The following is a 7,061-nucleotide window of genomic DNA, read 5'->3' on the forward strand; positions in this document are numbered from 1 at the left end:
TTTCATAACCATACATTATCTTATTCTTCTTCTTCTTCTTCTTTCAAGGATTAGGCGTACACACCTGTTCCGGTTTCAAAGGATATAACTATTTATTCTACCATCTTTTCAGAGGTCTGCCAATATCCCTTCTACCGTAGGTTCTATATCTCATGACAGCCTTTGGTATCCTAGTATCTGGCATTCGTTCCACATGGTTTTTCCAGTTCAATCTGTTTATTCAAGTTGTGCAGCTAATGATGATGTTCCTAACTCATTTCTAATGTCATCATTGCGGAATCTGTCTAACTTTGTGCAACCTTTCACACTTCGATGAAAACGCATCTCTGCAGCTTGAACTCTGCTTAATGTTTTCTTCTTGCTAACCCAAGTTTCTGCTCCATACAATAATGTTGGTACCGCCATCACTTCATAAAATTTTAAAAAAAATAAAAAATTTTTCAGTTTCAGATCCACATCATTATCAAATCCATATGTGATCTCAACACTCAGGTACTTGAAATAGGACACTTGTTCGAGTAAAGCGTCATCCAGCATTATTTTGAAATATTAGGAAACTAAGAATTCGAATTCATTCCACCATACATTATATTCTCAGAAATGCATCTTACCAGCTAAGTGAGTGTCAATAATATTCTGTAAATGACTGAAAAATAAAACATATAGCAAATGAGTAAAAATATTATCTGGAATTTTTGAGATAACATGTTCAATAGTTATTCGAAATTCAGATCAATAAGGAAGAACTGAATGAGCAAATCGAGCCCGGGAAATTTAACCTTCTCTCTCAATAATTATTGCCCTGAGAGATTTAGAAGCTGGATACAATAGGGAAACTTGACAATAATGGGAAAGCAGACAATCAATTTCAACTTGCTGACAATAGAACCCAGGTAACTGGAGTGGCCTTGCAACTTGTAGGCTTTACAATAGACCTGGCTCAAGGATGGGGTAGTTTCATTCAACATAATGTTGATATCGTACTTTGCTGCTCAGAGTGGTATGTAGTAGATTCCAGTAAGCGCACATACCAACGATAGGGATAGAAAGCAGAAGATGTTATGGGTGATGGACAGAAGATGAGTACTAGCAGGGTGCCCGTGCTTCGCTACAGGAATTTAACAAACGATTATTGTTTAGGGATATTTATAATCCACATCGTTATAACCGTTTTCGAATCCCATAGGAGGAGGTGGAGATGAAGGTGGTGGAGATGTGGGGAGGAGGAGAAGGAGGATAAGAAGGAGGATAAGGAGGTGGTGGAAAAGGATTAGGGAGAGAATTGATTGAGTACTTTATTTATGTAGATTACAATATATACTAGCTTATACACTTATATACAATAGCTTACAATACAGCAAAATTATAGAGAATTTACATAATAAGACTAAGAAAATAATTAGTGAAACTGTATATGATATGAAAAAAGCAATTTGTAATATAATAACTATAGAAATAATCACATTGTTATGCATCTACAAAATTGGCGGAGCTTTGGACATATCAATTGTCCATTCTTCGGAAAGAATATAGAAATATCCTCCCCACTAACTCTCTACCAAAACGTTAATTCGTTATTTAAACTAAGGATTTATTATTGATGGAAATATTGTAAAAGTTTTAATCAATATGAATATTAAGGAAATAAAGAAAATTGATAAGTAAAATAATTATATAGGTAGTAGGTAGATAAGATCAAATAATTGATAATAAGATGAAGTAGGCTGAAAGTAGATCAGGGTTATCAACTTTCAGTAATATACAGCAGTATGCAGTGGATAATTGAAATAACATGAGTTATATATATATATATATATATATATAATATATGATATATATATATATATATATTATTACAATCGTTCTATAACATGGTTTAAAGGTTTATATTGGTGGAATGGGTGAGGGATGGTTGTCATGTGATCGTTCTAGGGCCGGACAGTTTCAGTCATTGTTCCAAAATAGTTTTTTAAAGTCAGTATGAAGCTCGCTCGGCTCTCGATAGACCTGATAGAAACAGGAAGTGTATTCCATGCACGACAGGCACTGACTAAGAAGGATTTTGTGAAAATAGTAGTTCGATGATTGGGTATCCTTAAAGTACTTTCTCCGGTTCTAGTATGTGAAGCATCTCCTCCTACCTTCAGAGACAAATTTGAAATCATCTTTAAAATAGATTGGATTACCGTATTTCAAGATATCTCTAACAAGCTTGACTATTTCGAAAAAGCCTCTGATCGGGAAGCTTTAATGTTGAACTAGCAATGTGGGCTGGGGTGATATGATCATGGCGTTGGAGAGAGTAGACGAAACGTAGACAATAATTTTGGCAACGCTGTAGTTTATCATTCAGAGTGACTTGCATATCGTTAAGAACAGAATTACAATACATTAAATGTGGGAAGATGAGAGATTGAACCAATAATAATTTAATGTTTCTAGGGAGGATATCGTGCATTTTCTTCAATGCATGCATGGCTGAGAATACCTTTTTACAAGTTTTGTTCACTTGTTCTGACCAGTCAAGAGTATTATTCATAATAATGCCTAAATTTTTAACTGAGCTACAGTAAGGAATATCATTACCGTCTACACTAATTTTGTGAATCGATTCAAGGTCAATATTGTGACGAAGTTGTCATTGCTAATCATATCGATGATCTTGAAGAGCAGGTTACAAACTTAGATTTACCAATCACTGATCAATTTCATTTCCATCCAATCTCAGAAGAAGACACTTTCAGAGCAATTCAACGTATTCATAGTAATGCTACGGGTGTAGACAAAATTCCTATTAAATTTATCAAGAAGATGTTATTTGCTGTTTTACCAACCATTACATACATTTTCAACAAGTCACTTGAAGAAGGCATTTTCCCTGAAAACTGGAAGCTTGCTCTGGTTCGCCCTCTAAATAAAGTTCCATCACCCAATAAAGTTGAGGATTTCAGACCAATCAGTATTTAACCTCAGTATTCAGTATTCTGGACAGTAATCAGTATTGTCCAAAGTGCTAGAAAGACTCATTCATGTTCAAGTTGTGAAATTTCTAGACAACAATAGTAAGCTCCATAACTTTCAATCAGGCTTTAGAAAATTCTCTAAAAATTTTGAGAAGGTCAATGAGTGTGTCTGATTCATTAGTATGATGAGTTGGATCGAGAGGTAAAATAGTCATGTTCAGGCATTGGAGAATTGTAGTCAGTTGAAAGTAGTCAAAGTTACGATTTGTCATGTTCAAGTCGGTGTTCATATCCCCCATAACTAGTATACGGTTATAACAAGGCATAAGAGAAAGCAAGGCATTTTCGAAATCTGTGAAATGACCTATTTTTGGTGGGCGATAACAGATACCAACGAGTAATTTATCAGTACTAGATAAGGATAATTCAAGTAGCATAAACTCTGGTCTGGAACAATACTCTTGTTTAGATGTGATTAAAACTTTTGTTTTGATACATCTTTCACATAAATTGCTACACCCCCACAAGCTTTATTTAATCTATCATTCCGAAAAGATTATATCCAGGCAATGCAACAAAATTTGATGAAATACTAGGCTTCAAAAATGATTCGGAAATTCCGATTATATTGAAGTCCTGAAAACGGAAGATTGCTCTGAGTTCATCAATGTGGCAACTGAGGGATTGTACGTTAAGGTGAGCAGCCTTGAAAAGTTTTTTGAAAGAGTGGAGCTTATTTGCTAGAAACATACCTGTGTCATTATTACTATTATTGAAATAATCATACCTACTTGAGGGCGAGCGAGCTGACGTGTCAGTGAGAGGCATCATGGAAGCAGCAGACCAATCGTGAACCGACCTCAGAACGACACATGACGGGGAAAATGGGGATGAAACTGATAAAACTTAACCTAAATGAAAAAGTCTCTTGATTCGAGTGCATTCAGTATGCCTTGACAGTTCGGCTCCCTCCACTATTTAAAGCACTAGTTCAAAAAATTCACTAAACACAATAAGATGTAGATGTGTGGAGTTCCGATGATGAATAATCCTAATGGTGAATAAGATGAAGATTGAGGGAAATGGTAGTGGGAGATCTGGTCCAAGTGGAGATAGAGCGAGTAGGTAACCAGTAGTGGAAGAATCGGGTCAAGTGGAGGTAGAGCGAGAAGGAATCCAGTAGTGGAAGATCGAGTCCAAGTGGAGACAGAGAGAGATGGAATCCAGTGGTGGAAAATCGAGTCCAAGTGAAGATAGAGAGAGATGGAATCCAGTAGTGGAAGATCGTGTTCATGGTGGAGATAGAGCGAAATGGGATCCAGTAAAAACTGAAAAAGAGAAGAAAAAGCCAGCAGAAAAACGAAAAATCTTGAAGAAGTTATCAATAGAGAAAAGATACATAATACAACTGATAATGAATATTATTCGCATAAAATTGAAGAGGAATAGTATGATTAATGTGGGAAAGAATCGAATATTATATGGATAAATATATGGATATATAATATAATATATGGATATTAGTAGAAGGTAATAAGATAGAAAGAGAAAAGGTAGAAAGATAAATAGATATAGAAAGAGAAATAAACATTTGAAAATGCTGGATAGCTAGTGGAAAAATCACAGGGATAATAATGATAATAATAGGGAAGAAAAGAAGAGAAAGAAGGGATGTGCACAAATTGAGAAGAACTTATGTAACTGAACTATAGAATAAGAAATAGAACATCGTATTGTGATCTTGAATTAATCAAGGAGAGAAGAAGAAGAAGAAAAGAAAAAGAAAGAGAATAAGAATAAGAAGAAGAAGAAGAAGAAGACAAAGAAGAAGAAGAAAAAGAATAGAAAAGAATAATAATCATCATCGCAAACAACAATATTCAAGTAATCATTATAAATATAAGATCAAGAAGAGAAACGAGAAAGAAAAATAAGAAGTTTAGTAGAGGAGAAAATGGAGAAAGTGTTAGATATGTTTAGATGAGTTTTGAATAGGATTCATAAGTGAAAAATATTAATATATATAAAGTATAATTAAATATTGGAGTTGCAATAACGATAAAAGTAGTAAATTGAGAACTGTAATATTTTAGTGATGAATTCTAAGATAACGTTAAATGAAACACAGCCTGTATATAAGCATATGAACAGACTACCCACCCCTCTGTTCTAATCAATAATTCTTCACATATTAGCTTCTATTGTTCGAGCTGTGGCAACAGTAGAGATATCATTATGTATACCTAATATAGAAGAGAACTATTCACCTATAGATTACATCCATATCCATAACGTATGTTAATCATCCAATTTATTTGAAATTCAGAATTTTCAAAATTATTAATTATGGAAATAATATTGGTAAGAGATGTAATAATTATTAGTGAGAATAGAGATAATGATTCTCTAAGTACCCTCTGGAGTATAGTAGTTGATGCATTGAACGTAGTTTTGAGAATAAATATCAAGATAAATTATTAATCAGTATTAACAAATGTGGATCTCCTTAGTTTGAAATAATTGCCTCATATATAATCATAATCATAAATAGCAGTGGAAAGATTCATTTATAGAACAGGAAGCCAGCTCATGAAAAATGCCAAGGTATATCTACTGTGAAATGTATTAATACGAATTTCCTATTATTGTAGTGAAGGGCACCTTAGTCATCGAATCCTGAAATGATTTAACTTACCTTTATTTTTTGAAGGTCGGTCATCCTCTCGACTGTGTGGACCCTCTTGGATCCTCCCTCGCCGATAGAGATCTTGATCCTCCCGTCCGATGACCAGACATTCCTATGCCCATGATGGTCGGCCACAGCGTTGAGGATCTTGAGACGCTCTGTAGTCAGATCCTCGCGAATGGTGACGCCGGAACCATTCAGCTTCCTCTTAGCGTCGAAGATCATCTTCCTGGTCCGGTAGCTGCAGAGTCGAACTATGATGGGTCGGTCCTTAGGCTTCACTTGCCCTTGTTGAGGTGGTTGACGCCTTCCAACGCGGTGCGAGCGGTTGACATCCGCCAGAGTCACGGGCACGTTCAGCTTCTTGTTGAAGACGTCAAGCGCCAGCAGGTCCGTGTCTTCTTTGTCGCTCTCCGGGATCCCAAAAATACGTATTGAATGTCGGCGCCCGTATTGCTCGAGGTCGTCGACCTTCAGGTGACAAGACACCTCTAGCTCACGAATTCTATCGTGCAGCTGTTTGTTAAACTCCTTCAATGCCTGAAGTTCCTCAAATATAGACTTCACAGCCATAGATACGGCATGATGCACAGATTCCTCGATTTTCTGTCGAATAATTCGAAGGGTCTCTTCATACAGTGATCCAGAAATAGCTGGCTCTGGCTTCAGAGCATTGTCCTCGTTCTTCGGCGTGCCTCTGTTCGGTCGACCCATCGTGTACTGTTAGGTGGATTTACACTTTTACAGGCGAGAAGGTAGACTGAAGAATTAGGAATGTTTTTTCAAGATAAATAAGAAGAGTGTGAGTTAATCAAAAATATAATTTCACTATTGAATTTAGCTTGAGAAACTGAATAACTAGATGTATAATTTGAAGTGAATTGAACTGTATAACCCTACGAAATATCTGTTAGAAGACGGAGCCGAACTGACACACGTTTACTCACTCGACATAACCAAGAGAGAGCGATCAATCAAAGAGAGAGAGAGTGAGAAGAAGGAGAGGGAGAGGTTAAGGAATAAAGAAAATCATGCAGAAGGTTACGTTGAATAAAAATTATATTGGAGGAGGATATTTTAATGGTGAATAAGAATTTTAAAGCTGAGTAATAAAACGGCTTAGAAATGGAAACAAGGTTGCGCTTTGTACTGGATGGGCAGTCATAATCAAGCTGTCACCTCTATCCAAGAGAGTGCACTTGACTTCAATTCACTGATCTATCACATGACATACTTCGACTATTTCTATTTTCAGATTGACTTAAATTATTGCTTGCTGTAACTGGCAGTGAAGGTAACAAAGGTTGACGATCCAATATTCAAAATCATTCATTCATCATTTGGGTCTGATATCATATCATGGGTCTACTTTTACCATTTAGATTTAGCTGAAGCCTTAGAGAAAAGCTGAA

Source organism: Nilaparvata lugens, chromosome 2 (assembly GCF_014356525.2).
Source record: "Nilaparvata lugens isolate BPH chromosome 2, ASM1435652v1, whole genome shotgun sequence".
Taxonomy (NCBI): Eukaryota; Metazoa; Arthropoda; class Insecta; order Hemiptera; family Delphacidae; genus Nilaparvata; species Nilaparvata lugens.